This window comes from Euprymna scolopes, chromosome 28 (assembly GCF_053919585.1).
Source record: "Euprymna scolopes isolate OS-2025 chromosome 28, ASM5391958v1, whole genome shotgun sequence".
In the NCBI taxonomy this organism is placed as follows: Eukaryota; Metazoa; Mollusca; class Cephalopoda; order Sepiida; family Sepiolidae; genus Euprymna; species Euprymna scolopes.
Window position 1 is genome coordinate 63,147,434 of NC_136509.1, and position 20,542 is coordinate 63,167,975.

General features: G+C 34.5%; 1 protein-coding gene across 1 annotated transcript in view; it reads left to right on the top strand.

The window, feature by feature from the left end:
* Positions 1-287: 287 nt before the first annotated feature.
* LOC145249678 (dexamethasone-induced Ras-related protein 1-like) overlaps positions 288-20,542 on the top strand; it is a 1,077,461-nt gene continuing 1,057,206 nt past the window's right edge. The window contains exon 1 of the mRNA XM_080111468.1: positions 288-1,071. The gene's annotated coding sequence lies outside the window, so the exon portion shown is untranslated. The remainder of the gene's footprint in view (positions 1,072-20,542) is intronic.

Consider the following 20,542-nt stretch of genomic DNA (forward strand, 5'->3'; position numbering starts at 1 on the left):
GCAGGAAAAGAACTGGAAGAAGAGGCTTGTTACTACTCAAGTGCGAGTGAAAGCCGACAGTCGTTATCGATGATAACTTTATGGTAAAGGACGGTTGCAATCACTCGATTTGCAACGATGATCGAAATAGCTAAAAATATTATACATCTGAAGAAGCTTCTTGCCACCCAAAAATTAGAGAACACAACTGTGAATGATTACTTGTATCGACTTGTATGAAAACTTATAGTTTGTAATAATAATAATAATAATAATAATAATAATAATAATAATAATAATAATAATGTGCACACTCCTAAAATACTGGGGAACGCTATGCAACTACTACCCTTTGTCTTCGAGACGTCACACAACTACAGCTGAGCGATATGCGCTTACCAACTATGAATCACCGGCTATCCGTTAGATGTTTTTTTTTTATTCTGTCGGTGCAAACCAGTCGAAAACTATACCTACTATTACAGTTATTGATCACATTATCGTTGATGTAATTATATTATTATTATTATTATTATTATTATTATTATTATTATTATTATTATTATTATTATTATGCATCATGTTTGGAGATGTAAGAACTATATCGAGTGGATTAGATATTACGAATTATCTGCTTATAACTTATAAGATGATCAATCTACTGTGATCAGAGTTCCTGTGTGCGACGCCACTTCGCCGACGCTTTTCCGTCTCCTCCAACTACACCTAACACCTCAACGTTGCCCTTCTCTCTAAGTTTGGCGCCTGTCGCTAGCAGCTGAGTGGATCGTCTGTTGAAAAGTGGCCCCGGAACGTCGCCGCTGGTAACCACTATCCAACTGAAATGCGCTAAGCAGGTGTCAAGCGATATTACATGGAGTTACTACTGTAACAACTTATTCCTTTTATTGTGATCCCCCCCTTCATCAGCTTTTTTTTTTAGTGCTTATGCAGAGAGTGGACGTAACTAAATATCCTGATTAATAAATGACGTGCTAATTTATTAGTGCACTTTTATGAAAGGCATTTATCTTGCTTCGTGTTCGGCGGAAAAATCAATTATCAGCTTATCAAATCACCACAAAAGTTAAGGTAAGTGAATCTGTATCTGTATATATATATATATATATATATATATATATATATATATATATATATATATATATATATATATATATATAATGTCTATGCGTGTGAGATTTATATATTTCAACCCTGCTTCCTTATATAAATGCATAATGTCATTAAAAGTTTAATTCATATATAAGCACGCGTATATATGCACTTGCATAGCAAACAAACAAACACAGGCACACACACACACATGAACTCAATTCGGCTGTACTCGCTTACACTTTATATGTACACGTATATATATATACCTTATGCATAATTATATTGCCTGCAGCATAATATATATATATATATATATATATATATATATATATACATATATATATCGATTAATGCCACATTTACGTATGTATGTATGTATGTATGTGCGTATATATATATATATATATATATATATATATATATATATATATATATGAATATGCATATATAGTATATGCACACTGTTATATATATATATATATCTGTTATATATATATATATATATATATATATATATATATATATATATATATAAACATTGTGTGCAAATACTTTCTGACTACACAATACAGACATTTTTTAGCCTTGCAGAAGACCAGCTAAACCTCATCAGGCCTTAAGCCGATTTAAATTAAGTTAATTACATAAACGGACGTTTATCGACACAAATATATACGATGTGACAATTGGAACATACTGGTATTGATTCATTTCTTTTGTCTTTTATATATAAATATTTATAATTCAAACTATGAAATATTTTAGAATACAAAATATATTATTATTATTATTATTATTATTATTATTATTAATATTATTATTATTATTATTATTATTATTATTATTATTTACTTACTAGGAGTAGTCAAACAGGTCATCATCATCAAAGATTTTTATTTGAGAATAACCTGTGGCATTCTCTGGAGTCTGAGTGACAACAATCTTCCGAGATGTTCATTACTGGCTACGCCACCTTCGTCGATAATCTTTGATTTGCGTTATCTCAATAACCGCTTAAAACTTGGAAGTGATCATTGGTTTTCACTGGACTTTAGGTAACATTAAATCTTCCAAACGTCCCAGTCGTCTTTGCACTCATCCAGCGGAGGTTTGCCTGGTACTTTCTCTTCTCAGTCATGCATTGTTTTTGTTGTTTTTTTTACTATACTCACTTATTTGGTGTGGCTCAGTCTATGCACTTTCACACACACACACACACACAGACACACACACACACACACACACACACACACACAGACATACACAAACACAGACGCGCACACACACATACACACATACACACATCAACGGGACGGGGCGGGAGGGAGGGCACAGGGGGTTAACTTACAATTATACAGTTTCAAATTTTATGATTCCATGTGATTCATCTTTGTGTTTTATCTATGTAGCAGTTTCTGTTTGTCCGGCTTTTGACTATAGCTGGTTTCTCCACATTGTAGGGGGTTCTTTAATATTTCAGCCGTTTTCATTATTATATCTTCTCAGCTATCCCTCTGATTCCAATCTCTCCCATTATTGTAAAAAAATGTCGGTATTGTTCTTAGTGCTCCTACTATTTGTGATGTTATCTTGATTTATCATCATTATAATTATAACTATTATTAGAATTATCATTATTATTATTATTTACTGACGAAGAGTTCTCACACAACTCATTATCATTGATTACTTACTAGTAAGACGTAGTGTTTCCTAGAGGTTGAGTGAAAAGTCTCCCCAGATTTCCAGCACTTCCCTCTTTTTCTATAACCACTAAACGCCACTGTACGTTATGGTAACGACCCTTAATCAGTAACTCATTGTTGATAATAATAATAATAATAATAATAATAATAATAATAATAATGTTATTATTATTATTATTATTATTATTATTATTATTATTATTATTATTATTATTATTATTATTAAAGGTTTCAAGTCGTCTATATACATCAAATGGTTCATTATTTGGACTAAATTAGCAAACTTGTATCCGGCATGGTGTTTCCTTAGTATCTTATTAAAGAGACACCATTGCTCTTATGAACAGTAGCGGTGATGGGGAAACTCCTTTGAAGATATCTCTCTTTATTTTTATTTCAGTTATATATTGTACTCCAGCAGTTAGTTTCAGTGTCCGTGTTCTCATTTTTTTTTGTTCAAACGAAATTGATAATCTTACCTGATATTAAGCACATCCACAAACACTTTATTATCCACGCTTGAAGAATCCTGTCATACGTGCCTCTATACTCGATCCACGGATATGTTTTTTATACTTATTTTCATAGTGTTTTTAATCTATGCATCGTGCACTTTTCTTTTTCCTTTTTCCATACAGTTTTTGTCGATCCATTATTTTGTAGAGTTACTTTATTTAAAATGTCATAGTTTTTCATATAGCCCCTGTATAAATTAGACTGTTTAGATCTGTGATAATGTCAGTTGGGATGTTTTTACTTTTAACTTCTTTCATTCATGATCCATTAGAAATATGGATTTTTTTCTTCGTTTATAAAGAGAATGATATTTTCTTCGTTTATAAAGAGAATGATATTTACTTCGTTTATAAAGAGAATAATATTTACGTTTTCTCAGTTATTTGTGTTGTTGTTTTGAACCCTGTCTACGAGTGAGAAACTAGTAGCAGATGCACAAGCACAAATGTGACATCAATACACCATACATGGGCGAATGGTTGCCTTATAGAGATACAGGATACTTTCAGGCATAAGTAACTTTCTAGCACGATAACGAGAAATAACCTTCTTCGCAGCGGCTCTGGCAATGCTTTCAATGTATCTGTTGAAACTTATGTTCCCTGTGAACGTTAGGCCGAGGAGTTTAAAAGAAGTACTCTCAGATAATGTGTCTTTGGTCATTGCTATTGATGGTTGAGAAGGTTTCTTGCAATTATTGAAGGAAAATGGTTTAGTCTTAACTGCATTGAATTTGACCATCCATTTATGTCCCCAATTCCACTAGAGATTGGAGGTCTAGCTCATGTGTTTCTGACATTTCCTTAGATATGTGTTCATTTGTTTTTCTTCGTGCTTCTTATAAAGCGTGGTGTCATCAGCAAATATGCCCATCGCAGAGACAATTTTATCAGGGAGGTCATTTATGTATATTAAGAAGAATAAAGATTCAAGGATAGACTCCGTAGGTATATTTATATCATATTGTTTAGATGTACGACTGTCGAAGACAATATGGATTCTTCTTTTACAAGTTTTATATTATGTTAAGTATTGGTCCAGTGATACCATATGATCTGATTTTCTGAGAAGACCATCGTGCTATACTCTGGCAAAAAACTTAGATATATCTATTGGTACCGTTCTACCTTCCCCTGAGTGAGGGTATATATGTTCAAGGAATGGTATATACGTCCAGAGATTGCAGTAAGGATATCTGCTGTAGAACGGGTTTGCCTAAATCCATATGATTGGTTGGTCAGAAGTTTAGCAGCAGTAAGGTGATAAACTAGAGCTTGGTTGATTATGGACTCAAATATTTTGACGATAAGGCTAATCGGGCGATAATTTAATGAGTCAGTTCTTTCGACAGAATTCTTAAAAATTAGTACCACAGAAGCAGTTTGCCAGCAGTCAGGAAAGCAATATTCCTTAAGGCATGTGTCGTAAAGTTTGTAGAAAACTGGAGCAATCTCTGCGGAGCATTTTTTAGTAGCACAGCCGGGATAGGATCGGGCCAACATTCTTTTGTCAAAGTTTTTTTTATGATATCATGCACCTAAGGTGATTTTCAAATCATCTAGTATGGCGTCTGTCCGCAAAGGAAAGTGAAGGAGTGTGCACACTTATAAGCTTCCCAGATATATTCTTCAATCCTATTTTTTTCTGCCTAAGCACATTAGGATTTGGGTGAAGTGCTTGACTAATATTTTTCAGTATGTCTCTATTCAGCTGTTTTTTCCTATTGTGTCTACCATAAAAAAGCTGTATTGTACAGAATTACAAAAACAGTTTTAAGGCTAACAATTATACATTTAGAAATTTCAAACTATATTTGTGACTTTACTGTTGTGCAGTTTGAAGCAAACAGTTATTCTCGTTATCTGTTTTGCTGATTTCCGGTCGTACATCAATAACATGTGACTGATCTTCAGTCTATTCTTTTCCAGATGGTGTTCCACCTTTGTCTCTCTTAGCACATGTGCTAATGGTATGAGTGCTATCACGAATAGAGGCGGTGAAAAGAAATCTACTTGGAAGATCCGCGCTTGATAATTTCTTACCTGCAAAAAGTTGGTATTCAAACTGCTCACACTTTTCTCTATAGACTCGAATATATTTTCAGCCAACTCTACCATTTTCAGTGGCCAGAGTTAATACGGATTCGGCACCATGTCATAGTCTTTTTCATAATCTATCCAAGCTGCATTCAAGTTTGTTTTTATCTTTTTTGCAGTTCGTTAAAATACATTTATTAATCGATAGTTGATCTTTTGTTCCTAAACACATTTTACCCTGTACTTTCGCTCAGTTGGCAGTGGACAATTTATTTACAGATTGTCATAGAATTCTGTACTATATATCCCTGTTAATATCTTCCATATCAAGTTAAAGAAAGCAATTGATCTGTAATTTATATCATCTTGTCTTTTTGCAGAATTTTTTTAGAACAAAAATAATTCATTTTTACTGCAAGCCATTCTGGTATCTGGCACAATATAACACAATCATTCAAAGAGACAGCAAGACTCTCGAAGGTTCCTATGGTAGATCCCGCATGCATTTTATCAGGTCCGGACCTTTTCCACTTAGGCACGAACTTCATTTGTTTTCTTAAATCTTAAACAGAAATGCGGATATTTTTGTGTATGTCCTTTCAGTCATTTACTATATCGACTCAGCATCATTCTTGTGGAAATTCTTGCCTTTTTAGTCTCTGCCACCTGATCAACCAATACAGCTCCGTCCTGAGATAAATAATAATAATAATAATAATAATAATAATAATAATAATAATAATAATAATAATAATGATAATAAATGAAATAAAACATTGGAAAGGAATACCTCAGAAAAAAAAAACTTAAAGCTAAACTATATAGTAGTAAGCTTAATAAAAAAAGTATAAACATATTGGCAGTGCTACCAGTAGGATACTTTATATCGTTTATAGGTTGGACCAAAAGGAATCTTGGTCAGAAAACCAGCACCCAAAGAATGACACTGACCGACTTTATGTGAAAAAAAAGCGGAGTAAGAGGACTCGTTTGTATAGAAGACTGTGTGAATGACACCAAATAGAATTAGGAAAATACATAATTCAAAACACCGAAAAAATAATTGCTGCAGTAAGAGACACTGATAAAAGAAAACAAATAAAACAGGAAAAAAAGACGAGAGATAAGACGACAAAAGAAAAATGGGAAGAAAAACAACTACTCGGAAGATTCATAAGGATAAGACTAACGACAACACTTGGGCATGCCTACCAAAAGAAAGCCTAAACGAGAAAACTGAATCCTTAATAACAACCCCACTAAATAAAGCGATTAGAACTAACCACATCAAAGCAAGGATCGACAAAACACGAGAAAACAGTAAATGTAGATTTCCTGGACAAAGAGACAAAACAATGAACGAAATAATAAGCGAATGCAGCAAACTAGTTTTTAAAAAAATCAAAATTGGACACGATCGAGTAAGGAAGGCAGTACAGTGGGAATTATGCAGACAACTTAATCTTGAAAATCCAGAGAAATAGTACAAGCACAAACCGGTGGCAGTAGTTAAAAATTAAAGGCACATATTTCTATGGGATAAAAACATAAAAACGGATTAACTCATCCAAGCAAGAAGACCAAATGTTGTAATAGTTTAGAAGAAGGAAAATCCTGCCAGATTCTAGATTTTGCCAATGGAAGAGCAAGGAGAGAGAAAATAAGAGCAAATACTCTGAACTAGCCACAGAGTTCAAAGGCATCTGGAAGATGAGGAAAGTCAAGATAACATTACAAATTTTAGGAGCTTAGGAGCACTAGGAACACTACCGAAAAAAATTGAAAAAAAGAATTCCAGTTTATATAAATGATCGATGGCAACGAAAAATCATTAGTAAGCGGCTGTTACAATGAAGTAAATTCATCTGCAAAGATTATCACAAGAGATGGGTAGTACTTGAAAGCTGGGAAGACTTGTTGTCACTCAAGTTTCTGGGAACGCTGCAAGTTGTTCTCAAAGAGAATTCTTTGATGATGGCGTCGGTAATTATTTCTTGTGAGTAAATACAACAGCAACAATTACTACTACTCTTAGTACTACTATTACTACTACTAATATTCTTCTTCTTATTATTATTACTGTTGTTATTGTACTACTAGATATTTTCACACAGGTCATCCATTAGTGCCAGTCGATAGCCGCACCATATTTTAGGGGGTACTTATGTCGCGATTTATATTTTCTTTTTTCCATGTGATATTTCTTATTTTGTCTTGTTTTACTTCTGGGGCAGTTTCTATGTGGCTGGTTAGCGTTTGTAGCTCATTCAGATTAGTTTCCGCATTCAAGGATTTCTTTTAGATTCGGCTTTTTTCAGCATTACAGATTGTTGTGTAGCCTCCCCTTGAGTCCATTTTCCAAGTGTATTCGTAGTGTTTCTACAATTATTAGTATTATATTCATTTTCTTCATCTTCCATATTTCTCTCAGTCTTTTGGCAAATTCCGCATACTTATTGCGTTTTTAGGTCTCTTTGGTCTTCATCCTCTGGTATAATGGGACGACAATATTTATAAGTTGACAGATTCTTTTCTCCATGTTAGTTTTCATGACGTCCGGTCGTCTTGTTTGAATGATTTCATCCGTTTGTACCTCTATCTCCAGAGTATTTTGTGGCTTTGGTTTTCAGAAACTGACTCTGATTTGTGTTTGTACCATTTGTTTGCATGTTTGAGATTCACTTTTCCACGGAGTTTTCTCTCCTTATATTCGTTTATACTAGCTTGCTATATTCACTTATTATGTAGTTAACCGTTTCGTCTCCTTGACGACAGTGTCTACATTTACTGTCTTTATCTATTTTAGCTTTAATGTGGTTAGTTCTAATTGCGTTGTTCTGTGAAACTGCAAGTATAGAAACTGTTTCTCTATTCATATGTCATTTGGTTAGCCATGTCCACATGTTTTTATAATCCTCTTCTTTTGTCATTCTCATTAATCGTCCATTTAGCATTTTCTCTTACTACATTTTGTTTTCTTTTGTTTCTTGTTTCGCCGTTTCTTGTATGGTTTACTTGATGCCTCTCGCTGCGGTGATCAATCTTTCTACATTCTGACTTATGTACTTATCCAAATTTTTTGTGCCTTGTACACAATCTCTACTTTTATCGGTCTTCTTATTTTTCACGTAGATTTGGCCAGCATCAATTTTAGGTTTGTATTGTATTGTTTCCTCGGCTCTTAATCAAAATACCTAAGTTCATCTTTGATCCAGCCTCTGAATACTATAAAATACTTTATTAGCCCAGTGGTTTATTCTTTTAAGTATATTTATATTATATAGTTTTGTTTCTAAGAGTTTCCTTATTTTTCCAAAGTACTCATTTCTAATCTTCTATTTAATTTCTGTAGTGCTGATTGTTTTTACTTACATAATTCCAAAGTATTTATAAGTGTCATGTTCACTAAGCACCCTAATCTTATCTTGCCTAGGCAGTATCGATTCTCGTCAGTGTCATTTCTATTAGTGAACACTCTTTAATAATCTATATAAAGGAAACAGTAGATGTATGTGTGAGTAAATATTTAAGAGGAAAACCCTTAAACTACCGGTCACATAACATTAAAATCGACAGGAAATAGTAATTATTTACCATAGATGGTTTATAAAGACTAAAATCTTTTCTTGGGTTAATGAATAACGCGGACAGACATATATCGCCAAGTTGAAATTCGAAATGTTCATTTCAATTGGCCGACATGGTTTTGCTTCTAACTGCACATGCACACGTAAAATGCATTTGTTCAAGCCTTTTAATATTGAGAGTTTATTATGTTTCTCTCGATAACAACATCAATCGATGGCATTAAGTCATTTTATTTTTTAACTTTTGCTATCACTTTTGTGTAAATAAATGCGGATATCTGCATGGTTTTAAATACATTTAAACGTATTTTACGGCAAGAGGAATCAAAATATTTGTTTGTAGGCTTGGAAAATTAACCTTTCTTTTTAATTTCTTACCGTCTTTTATGACGATAAATATTTGTGGACAATTATTTTTGCCGAAATACCTCAAAAACGAAAACAAAATTTAACGAAAAAAGCATCATGCTTTCGAAACAGAGGAATTTTTAAGTTCAGTTATGATAGAAAAGCTTACTTGGTCTAATGTAAAGTTCCTACGTGTTTTTTCTTATTTTTCCATTTTTTCCAAGTAATACGTAAATGGAGAAATCATGAATGAAATAGAAGATACAGATATTTGGTAGTGTTGGAAGGTGTAGGAATCATGAACACAGAAATAAAGGAGAAAGTCAGGAAGCAGTATCTTAGAAGAGTGAAACGAATTGCAAAGTCGAAACTGTATGGAAGAAACCTAATGAAAGCAGTGAATGCATGGGCAGTCAGTGTTTTGAGATACAGTGCGGGAATTTTAGAATAGTCTGACAAGGATTTGCATGCTATGGATATCAAAACAAGAAAAGTTTTAGCAATGTTTGGTATATTTCACATTCGAATAGCGTAGCAAGGCTGTATCAAAAGAGGAAAGACGGTGGGAGAGGATTGAAAAGTGTAAAAGATTGTGTTAGAACCAAGGAGATGTCGTTGAGCATGTGTTTAGAAGTGATGTGTAGATGCTTAAAGTTGTGGCCAATTAAGTGGAGGTATGTGAGACCAAGGCTGATTATGGATAGAGAAAGGGCAAAGGAACTGGCAAGGAAGAAAATGCATGGAAGGTTATTACAGGATATAGCAGAAGTGGCTGATGAAAGATCATGACAATGACTTAGAGCTGGGTATCTGGCTAAGAGTACTGAAGCTTTTGTTTGTGCATCAAAAAAGCAGGCATTAGGAACACGATTGTTCAAAAAAGTGGTTCTAGGAGAGGAAGCTACTGCAGAATGCCGGATTTGTGGTAAGAACTCAGAGTCAATTGCGCACCTTGCAGCAGGGTGTAGTGGACTGGCGCAGAGAGAGAGAGAGAGAGAGAGTACCGCAAAAGACACGATCGCATGGAAACTCCGGATATATTGGGAGGTGTGTAAGAAAGTTGGGGTGAAGTGTGCTGGAAAATGGTTTGTGTAGGTGCATGATGAAGTGAGAACAAGTGAGGATGGCGAGGTAGAGGTATGGTGGGACAAAAGTGTCATAACGGCCAAGCAATTGGAACATAATCGTCCGGATTTGGTCATCATTGACAAGGTCACAAAAACAGGCAGATTGTAGACTTTTTAGTACCCTGGGGCAGGAATGTGAGAGAGAAGGAGAATCCGGACGATTATGTTCCAATTGCTTGGTCGTTATGACACTTTTGTCCCACCATACCTCTACCTTGCCATCCTCACTTGTTCTCACTTCATCATGCATCTCCACAAACCATTTTCCAGCACACTTCACCCCAACCCTCTTACACGCCTCCATTGGCTTTGGAGATAAGGCGTATACATGGGATTAAAACACAAATAATCCCGGTCGTAGTTGGTACACTAGGTCTTAGTTGGTACACTAGTCGTCTGGAAGGACAATTGAAAAAAAATACAAATCCCCGGTTTTGGGCGGCCTTCAGACCTCTGCAATTGTAGGTACCACAAAGATCCTTAGGAAAGCCGTTGATCTTTGAAGCTCCTGGTTTGAAGCCGTGATTGAGGGAAATCCTCTGGAAATTAATCTCATCCCGTTCCAGAGAGATGTTGATAAACGAAATCAGAATTATTATTATTATTATTATTATTATTATTATTATTATTATTATTATTATTATTATTCACTAGGAGTTCTTACACAAGTTATTACCAGAGCCCATTAAATAAGTAATATATCTCTCCAAATTCTTAGTATTCTTAACTTACTTCATTAATCCTTGCAAATAAGATTGATCTCGTGCATCAACAGTTGAACATTATTGTTTTCTTTTGAAATTAAGTGAAAATATCCTAGTATTCTTCATACTTTTTTACATTAGTTTTTATTGATGCTTTATATTCTCGGCATTTTCACTAATCTTAGCCCTTCATGAACCCTTGAAGTGTATACTTGTGCCACCACAGTTTTGGGAATAGGCATAAATCATGTGATGTTTTTTTTCATTTACCTTGATGAAATATAATTTTATGCCTATATTTTTCATTATGTTTGCTCAATGTAATTCGATTTCAGTTTACCTGCCATTGATCGACTATACATAATAAACTCACTAAAGGTTTTTCAACAATTTTCCCCTTCTATTTTACTGAGTAAACTTTTTCTGTTTATGTTGGTAACGATGACTTCACTTATATTAATAATTGCAGAGTATTGGCTAACATTGTATAACATCGTTTAATATTTTTTCGTTTTGAATACATTATCTTCCTTAATGAAAATATTAAATCTTGTGTTTCTTTAAAGAAACGATTTTTCGTTTTCTGCTACACTGTTTCATTGTAATAGCAATGAAAAAGCAAATATTTACTTATGTTATTTTTGCATATCGTAATTGACATATCAACAACAGGGTCACTCAGTACGTTCTGACTTACATCGTATTATTATAAGAATGAGAAAAACATGAGCACGCGTTTTCAGCAAACAGTTTTCCAAAAAAATTTTCAGCTAATAACTCGGAATAAAACAATACGCGTCATCCATAACACAAACCATATTTAGAGTAGAATCATCGAACACAACATCATGCCTATTCGAAGTTCATTGATGCTATAATTTATTGAAATTAGAAACAAAAATGAAGCACAACAGATATGGTTCATTTTTATTTAAAACATTTCAAACATTATCTTGATACTTCTTTTTTCAGATCGGCATCCATGAAAAGAAAATGCGTTGCTTCACTTGGACTTATTCATTACATAAAACTATAAGTACGTTAAATATTGACCTTGCAACGTCAAGTAAGCAGAATGATTAGTATTGTGATCGCTGCTGATATTTCTAAAAGTAGAATGTCAAAAAATATTTTATCAAAGAGAAAGTAATTTTTAGAGATAAGATTAGAGTGAAAATGAATATTACAAAATAAACAAAATACGTGACGGATGGAGGCTCATAAAATTGTGTCGTAGTCACGTGGAAGTAATGTCGTAACGAGACATTGTGGTAATAGACATAATGAGTTTAGTTTAGAGTTTGGAAATAGACTAGAAAAGTCGAAGTTAATGCAAAAGATATCGTCTCCGCGTTTTGGAAGCTGGCAGAAACGCGATTTTGGCATAAAGTAGAAAATTCTAACGTTGCAGCTTCGATGGAAAATCAAGAATGAAGTTTTATTAATTATATGATTATTTTTGTTTTCTTTCGGAGGGAGATGAACTTTATTAATGAGAAGAGATGAATACGCCAGAGAGAGAGAGAGAGAGAGAGAGAGAGAGAGAGAGAGAGAGAGAGAGAGAGAGAGAGAGAGAAGTCTATTTTTCCTTGTGCATTACAAAGACAGGATGTTAATGAACTGTTTTATTATATGTGAAAAAGTCACATATACATAAAACAATAGAACTACTAGACGCCACACGCTGTATATATCACAACGTTAAAGAAACATCTATTAAATGGACGTTTTATGTGTACACATACTCCGCTATATAGCATAAACCACTACTATCCGAAATGAGATGCTATCGTTTTAAGTGATTACGTACAAACACCCTGAACAACTTTGTAGAATAAGGAAAAATACATTTTAGAGTGAGGGATCATTTTGAACATAAATTTAAGTAAGATTCTCCCAATTGGCTGGCTATTATAAATTCAAAGGCTGGTCAGTAGTCTTTTGTCATTAACCGTATATTTGACTGATAAAATAAAACAAAAACAGTAATTGCTTTACAAATCACCCCTTCCCAGAAAACCGCACAGAAAAAAATTCGTAGGCCAAGTTAACTGACTCCAAACGATAGAATGGTCCAGAAGTTGACTAATTTTATGTTAAATTTATATGCGTATAAGTCGCACCCTGAATTTTTAATGAATTTATTTTCCCGAAATATTTTTATAGTGTTTACACATAATTTCTAAAAAAAAATTAATGCACTTACATTTTTATGTGAACACAAAAAGTATCACTCTCTTGCAAGTAGTCTGGAAGCAAAATAAAATGAACTGTTGAATCATGTCAGTAATAACAATAACTAAGATCATTTGTTGTATTAATTACCTTCTAGTCCCACGCCATATAATAACTATTATGTATTTATATTTAAAACTTTTAACAGAAACATAAAGTCAAGACTAAAGAAAAACCTTCATTCAAATTATCATCTGACGTAAGATTTTGGAAAATATTTAACTTTATTAATATATTTATTCCTAATTAAACTACAAGCAAACTTATAAACAGTTTCTAATTAATTTTGACAGTTTTCTCAGGTTTGTCAATTCTGAGTGACTGGACAAAACAGCACTGGATAAAAGCCCACTTAAAAATGTTCTTAAACAAGTAAAGTGGTGTTAGATAATAGTGGATAATTTACTTGTAGTTTAAAAGCAAGAAATATTTATAATTTAATCAGTAAAGATAATTTTCATAACGTTTATAAAATCGGGAATAAGGCTATCATCTTTGCGATTTAGAGACCGATTACGATACTCGAGAAGTTCAGACTTTAAATATCATCCGTTTCTCTCTCTCTCTCTCTCTCTCTCTCTCTCTATATATATATATATATATATATATATATATATATATATATATATACACTTTGGGGAGTAAAACAAGAGTCTAAAGAGCAGAGTATATTTTAATGTTTTAGTGCATTCAATAATACAATTAAAATAAAAGAAAAGAGAGCTCGTTGTAATGTAGATATATAATAAGCTCGATAGGCATGTATATCCTAGAGCTATTTTAGTATTAAGTAAGATGATTGATAAGTTATAATTAAAATGAAAAATTTAAAATCGATTTCATAAGGAAGAACAAACAAAATCAATAAATTGTACGATCGTTTCGGAAACGATGTTTTTATTGTGATAGACGTTGAGTTTTGGACAATAATTTTATCATATAGTTTTTGAAAACAAAGTCTCCTCATCAGTAAAAATATTGGGCGGTGGGTTTTTAACTAAAGACACCAAAATAAACCTAGCATTTTTAAGTAAGGCAGATGTATCTTGTAATGGTTCGGCTTTCTAAAATTCGTACGTATCATCGCCAATGCATTCATTGGGATGGTAAAACTAGTTTACTCAATGTCTATGACAATAAAAACATCGTTTCCGAAACGATCGTACAATTTATTGATTTTTTTTGTTCTTCCTTATGAAATCGATTTTTAATTTTTAATTTTAATTATAAATTATCAATCATCTTACTTAATATATATATATATATATATATATATATATATATATATATATATATTCCCCGTTATTTATACATATATATATTTATGGCAATAAAGCTACACAGAATAGTCCGCGTTTCATTTTCGTGAGAATTCGACAGGATAAGCCTGACGAATTCTCGCGAGAGTGAAACGCGGACTATTCCGTGTAGCTTAATTGCCATATATATATATATTCATAACTTACTACCTAGTTATAGCTATTGAGCACTGTTGACGTAAATACTGAAACTTTGCGCATAAAATAATATTTACGTATATTAATTAATTTATGTGATTAAATGAAGTAGCCATATATATATAAATATATATATAGGTATATATATATACATATATATATGTATATTCATGGTATATATGTATATATATATATATATATATATATATTCCTCGTTATATCTTTATATATATATATATATATATATATATATATATATATATATATATATAATACCGGGAAACTCTGTGTACATCTTCTAGTATATATATATATATGCATATATATATATGTGTGTGTGTGTGTGTTTACATTTTATAAGTATCTGAGTACACCTTCTAGTATATATAGTATACATACACACACACACACACATATATATATATATATATATATATATATATATATATATATATATATATATATATATATATATAAAGCTTGTTGATTTTTTTTTTTTTTATATATTAGCGATTTTGTTGGGGTTTTCCTTCTTCTCGCTCCCTGAGTGCTTTTAAGAGAGAAGTTATCTTCCCTTTGATTATATTTTAGCCACCCCACATTTTGGGACGTATTATTTAAATTATTAATTAATTATTTAAATATTTTTATTTAAATATTATTACGCGCATAAAAGTAAGTTATCCATAGATATGCATGTTTCAGAGTATTATTTCTGATCAGTATATCTAAACTTTGTTGACAATGATCTAACTCGTCACCGCTCGATAAGTAGCCTGGTGTTTTACCACAAGATCTCAGGGACCTTATCAATTTTTATCGCTTTAAATATAAGATTGTTTTTATTTTTTATTAGTGTTTCTCTGGTATTTTTTTTCTTCTTCTCCCTCCCTGGGCACTCTTAAGAGATAATTTATCTGCCCTTTGTTTACATTTTGACCCCCCACATTTTTGGAAGTATTATTTGTAATAATATTTACAAAATCAATTGAAATATAACAACTTTTGAGCTAATTAATTAACTAGGGATTAATTTAATACATTAAAATATAACTCTATGGTTTAAAATAACTAATACAACGACCTTGATTAAAATAAATAGAGTAAGGAATTCAGAGTTACTCCCCCTGGCATTGATGGAAATATTATTGTTACAAAAATAATTACTATTCGTTAATATCCTAAGATATCAATAAAGATTGTAGAGTCATCTTATTTTATTTATTTTATATTATATTGTCGCATTTTATTTATTTCATATAGGAAAAGTAAATAAATAAACAGCATTGCAGTATTAACTAGTTTAACATTAAAATAACCGAGTAATACAAAAGTACGAAACTTTCCATGTAAGAGTTTCGAATTTTGTGGAAAGGTTGAAATTGTCGAAATTCATCAATCAACAATAAAAACAATAAATTAAAAGTAATAAAACATAAATCTAATCAAATCTGAATTTCTGTTTAAAAATAGTCCAAATTTAAATATTCTAGTCGTATTTTAGAGCAAATATACGAAAATAGGGCCTATATACATTTCTTCAACACAGATTGTGGACATGTAAAAACATGAGGAGGGTGGTGCATTTTTTATTAGTATTCAATTTTCACCCCAAACAAGGCACAGTGCCACTTTGAAGCAGGGCGCTACTATCAAGGACTTAATTAGCAGGGTCATTATGAAGGGAGATGAGTAGAAAGATGTTTGTTCACATTACACTTGAACTTCTGCATATCAGTACAGTTGGGAAAGCAGACTCCCGGAAGGGAGTTTCAAAGACCCGCAGTCTTGGGGAAGAAACTTTTTTTCTTTTTTTTTTTTTTTACACAGTGATCACCACTTATCAAAGCCCGGAAGCCACTCAGGGATAAGGGTTATTGCAAGTACATTACGTTAGTGAGATTTGCTGAAGTGTTTACTTAAGGGGGCGGTTCATTATGAATTTGTTAACATTGGACTTGAAGACATCCAAGTTGTAGTCCGGAGGGAAGCAGGCAGACGGAACAGAGTTCCACAGGCGTGCAGTTCTAAGAAAGAAGCTTTGTTCATGGAATCCGCGTTTTGATTTAGGCACAGATATAGAGTGGGGGAAATTTTTCACAGTGGATTCAGCTAGACGGGTGTTTTTCGTGAAAGATTGGTAAGGGGGGACCAGAGATTGGAGTTCAGACGAGCATCTGCCATGGAAATAACGATAAAACAAAGATAGGCTCGCAACGTCTCTTCTGTGGGAGAGAGGTTGCAGGGAAGAGAAAAGGGCATCCCCCACTAAGCCACGAAGTCTATTTTGTACTCTGTCAAGGCAGGATAGGCTTTTTTTAGAAGCTCCTGCCCAGATATGGCAACAGTATTCCATCCTTGGACGTACTTGGCTTTTATATAGATAGAGAACTGCATCAGTAGTGAGATATATTCTGGAGCGGTAGAAGGATCCCACCATCTTTCCAGCGACCTTGGCAACAGACTTGATGTACGTGTTCCATTTCAGATCAGGAGTAAAGGTCAAACCCAGAAGCTTGTCAAAACACGGGCCTCACCCAGACGAGAGCCATCCATCACAATTGATGCCAGCTGGGTATCAGAGCGTTGATGATGTAAGGATAGGAGTTTGGTTTTGGATGCATTAAAGGTAACCAGCCCCATCTTCCCCCATTGAACCACGCGCTCGAGATCAGAGGAGAGAGAATCAGTAAGAACTTTGTCATTTACAGCCTTTGATGTGTTGCCGTAGATGGTCGTGTCATCAGCATAGATATCAACGAATGATTTAAGTATGTGTTTAGGGAGGTCATTGATGTAGATCAGGAAGAGAGTTGGGCCTAGGATTGACACCTGAGGGATTCCAGCATTTATATTGCAGGCCTCCGATTTTTGTCCATCTACCACTACTCTTATGAGCCTATCGGAGAGAAATGATTTAATGATTGAGAAAACATTTCCAGTTATACCGTAGCTGGAAATCTTGTGAAGTAGACCCTTATACCATACCTTGTCGAAGGTCTTTGATATGTCAAGAGCAATTGCCCTAGAAAGGAAGCCTTTGTCAAGAGATTCACTAATCCTGTGGGATATAACCGTCAGCACATCTGCGGTAGATCTTGCAGAGCGGAAACCATATTGTGTGTCACTAAGAAGGTTATTCCTACTGAGGTGGTTGACTATTTCTCTATTTAATATGGATTCCAGCAACTTACTCATAACACACAGGAGACTTATAGGTCTGTATTGAGAGGGAGATGACTTATCACCTGAATTCTTAAATACAGGGCAAACTGATGAGGTCTTCCAGCGAGTCGGAAAGCACTTCTCCTTAAGGCAGCGCTTAAATAGTTTCGTAAGTATGGGAGCAAGTTCTGGTTGAAGCTTTTTTAACACTATAATTGGGATGCCATCAGGGCCAGTTGCTTTACTGGAATCTAGGTTTTTTATTAGCTTGGCGACCTCATTCACGGATGTATGTTACCTAGCTTGTTCTGTGTTATAGGAGGAAATTTGGGGAGTTGGAATAAAAGGCTTTCTTGCACTTAGGGACTTCTACTGTAAAGTGATGAGACTTAGTAGTTTGTCGGGTTTGTCGGGGATAGTTACGTCGGGGAGGTACAAGTGTTTGCAGTTCGTCAGAGCATTCACCATTAAAGTATTTGTAGAACAGGCATAGGGATGCAACATCTCGTCGATGGGACAGAGGCTGAAGCCTAGATGACAGTTCAGGACCTATCAGGTTGGCGACTTTCTTTTGAACCCTGTCCAGGAGCGAGAGACAAGCAGCAGATGCACCAGCCCAGATGTGACAACAGTACTCCATACATGGGCGAATGGTGGCCTTATTGAGGTACAGGATACTGTCAGGCGTAAGTAGTTTTCTAGCACGGTAGAGGGAGCAGCTTTGGCAATGCTCTCAATGTATATATTCCAGTTCATATTCCCTGTAAACGTTAGGCCGAGGAGTTTAAAAGAAGTACTTTCAGGCAATGTGTTCTTGGCCATTGCTATTGGTGGTAGAGAAGGTTTCTTGTAGTTATTGAAGGAAACAAGCTTAGTCTTAGCAGCATTTAATGTGATCATCCATTTTTGTCCCTATTCCACTACAGATTGGAGGTCATCCTCTAGTGTTTCTGCCATTTCCTTGGATATGTGTTCATTTGTTTTCCCCTCATATCTGTTATAGAGAGTGGTATCTTTGGCAAATATACCCATCTCCGAAACAATTTTATCAGGGAGCTCATTTATGAATATCAGGAATAATAGAGGTCCAAGGATAGACCCCTGAGGCACTCCCGCATTTATGTCATATTATTTAGATGTACGACCGTCGAGGACAACTTGGATTTTTTCTTACTTAAGAAGGATTTAATTACATTATGAATTCTTCCAGTGACTTCATATGATCTAATTTTCCTTAGAAGACCATCGTGCCATACCATGTCAAAAGCCTTAGATATATCAAGGGCTACCGCTCTACCCTCCCTGTGTTGTCCAATGAACGGTATATACGTTTAGAAACTACAGTTAAGATATCTGCTGTTGAACGGGCTTGCCTGAATCCATATGGTTTGTCAGTCAGGAGTTTAGCAGCTGTTAGGTGCTGTACTAGGGCTTGATTAACTAAGAACTCAAATATTTTGGCGAAAAGCGGGAGGAGGCTAATGGGGCGATAATTTAGTGGGTCAGTTCTTTCTTGAAGACTGGTACCACAGAAGCGGTTTTCCAGCAGTCGGGAAAGCAAGATTCGTTAAGGTATTTATTGTAAAGTTTGGAGAGAACTGGAGCAACCTCGGCGGAGCATTTTTTTAATAGCGCAGCCGGGATGAGATCTGGTCCACATGCTTTTGAGGTGTCTAGGTTGTTTATGATAGCATGTACCTGAGAAGGGGTGATTTTCAAATCGTCTAGTGTGGCGTCTGTTTGCAAAGGAAAATCAGGGAGGGAGTGGTATACCGGGTTTAGTGTGGAGTTTGAGGCAAACCGACTTGCATGCAGATTAGCCTTGTCAGTTGCCGTGCAAGCAATCTCATGATTGTTTGATAGTGGGGGATAGTTGACTGTCCATAATTTACTACGCTGTTGTAGATTTTCCAAAAATCCCGGGTTCCTAATTTATGTGCTTCGATGCGTTTTCTGGTGGTTTCAGAGTTATCTGTCTAAGCTTTAGCTATCACTCTCTTACAATTATTACTAGCTTCTATATACTTCTGCTTATTTGAGCTGGACTTATGTCGGTTAAATCTGCGGAACGCATGCTGCCTTCGACAAATGGCAGCTGCACAAGCAGAAGTAAACCATTGGGGAGAGTGGAGCTTGCTTTAGAATTTCCGTGCGGGAACATGTGCTTCAATAGCAGTTTTGAACCATTCAGTGGTCTCATTTGCACACTGTTCCGCTGGAAGAGTAAAGATATTTTGCCATAGGGCATCTTTGATGAGTTCCCTGATGGCTTCCCAGTCAGCCTTTTTGTAATACCTCGTTGTTTTGAGTAATGGGTCTTCGGTTTTAGGGCGAGAATTTAGGCTGATTTCTACCATTATCACAGTGTGATCAGCATTCCCGAGGGGGCCGTGGGCATTTGTTGCACAGTCATCGGGAACCGTTGTCAGAAAGAGATCTAGAAGTGAGGCATGTTGATCTTGCTGGTCTGGGAAACGTATCGAAAATGTAACCAACTGAGATAGGAAATGGGATATAGAGAAGCTATGTGTTGTGCTACCAGCTACGCCTGTGTGATTAAAGAATC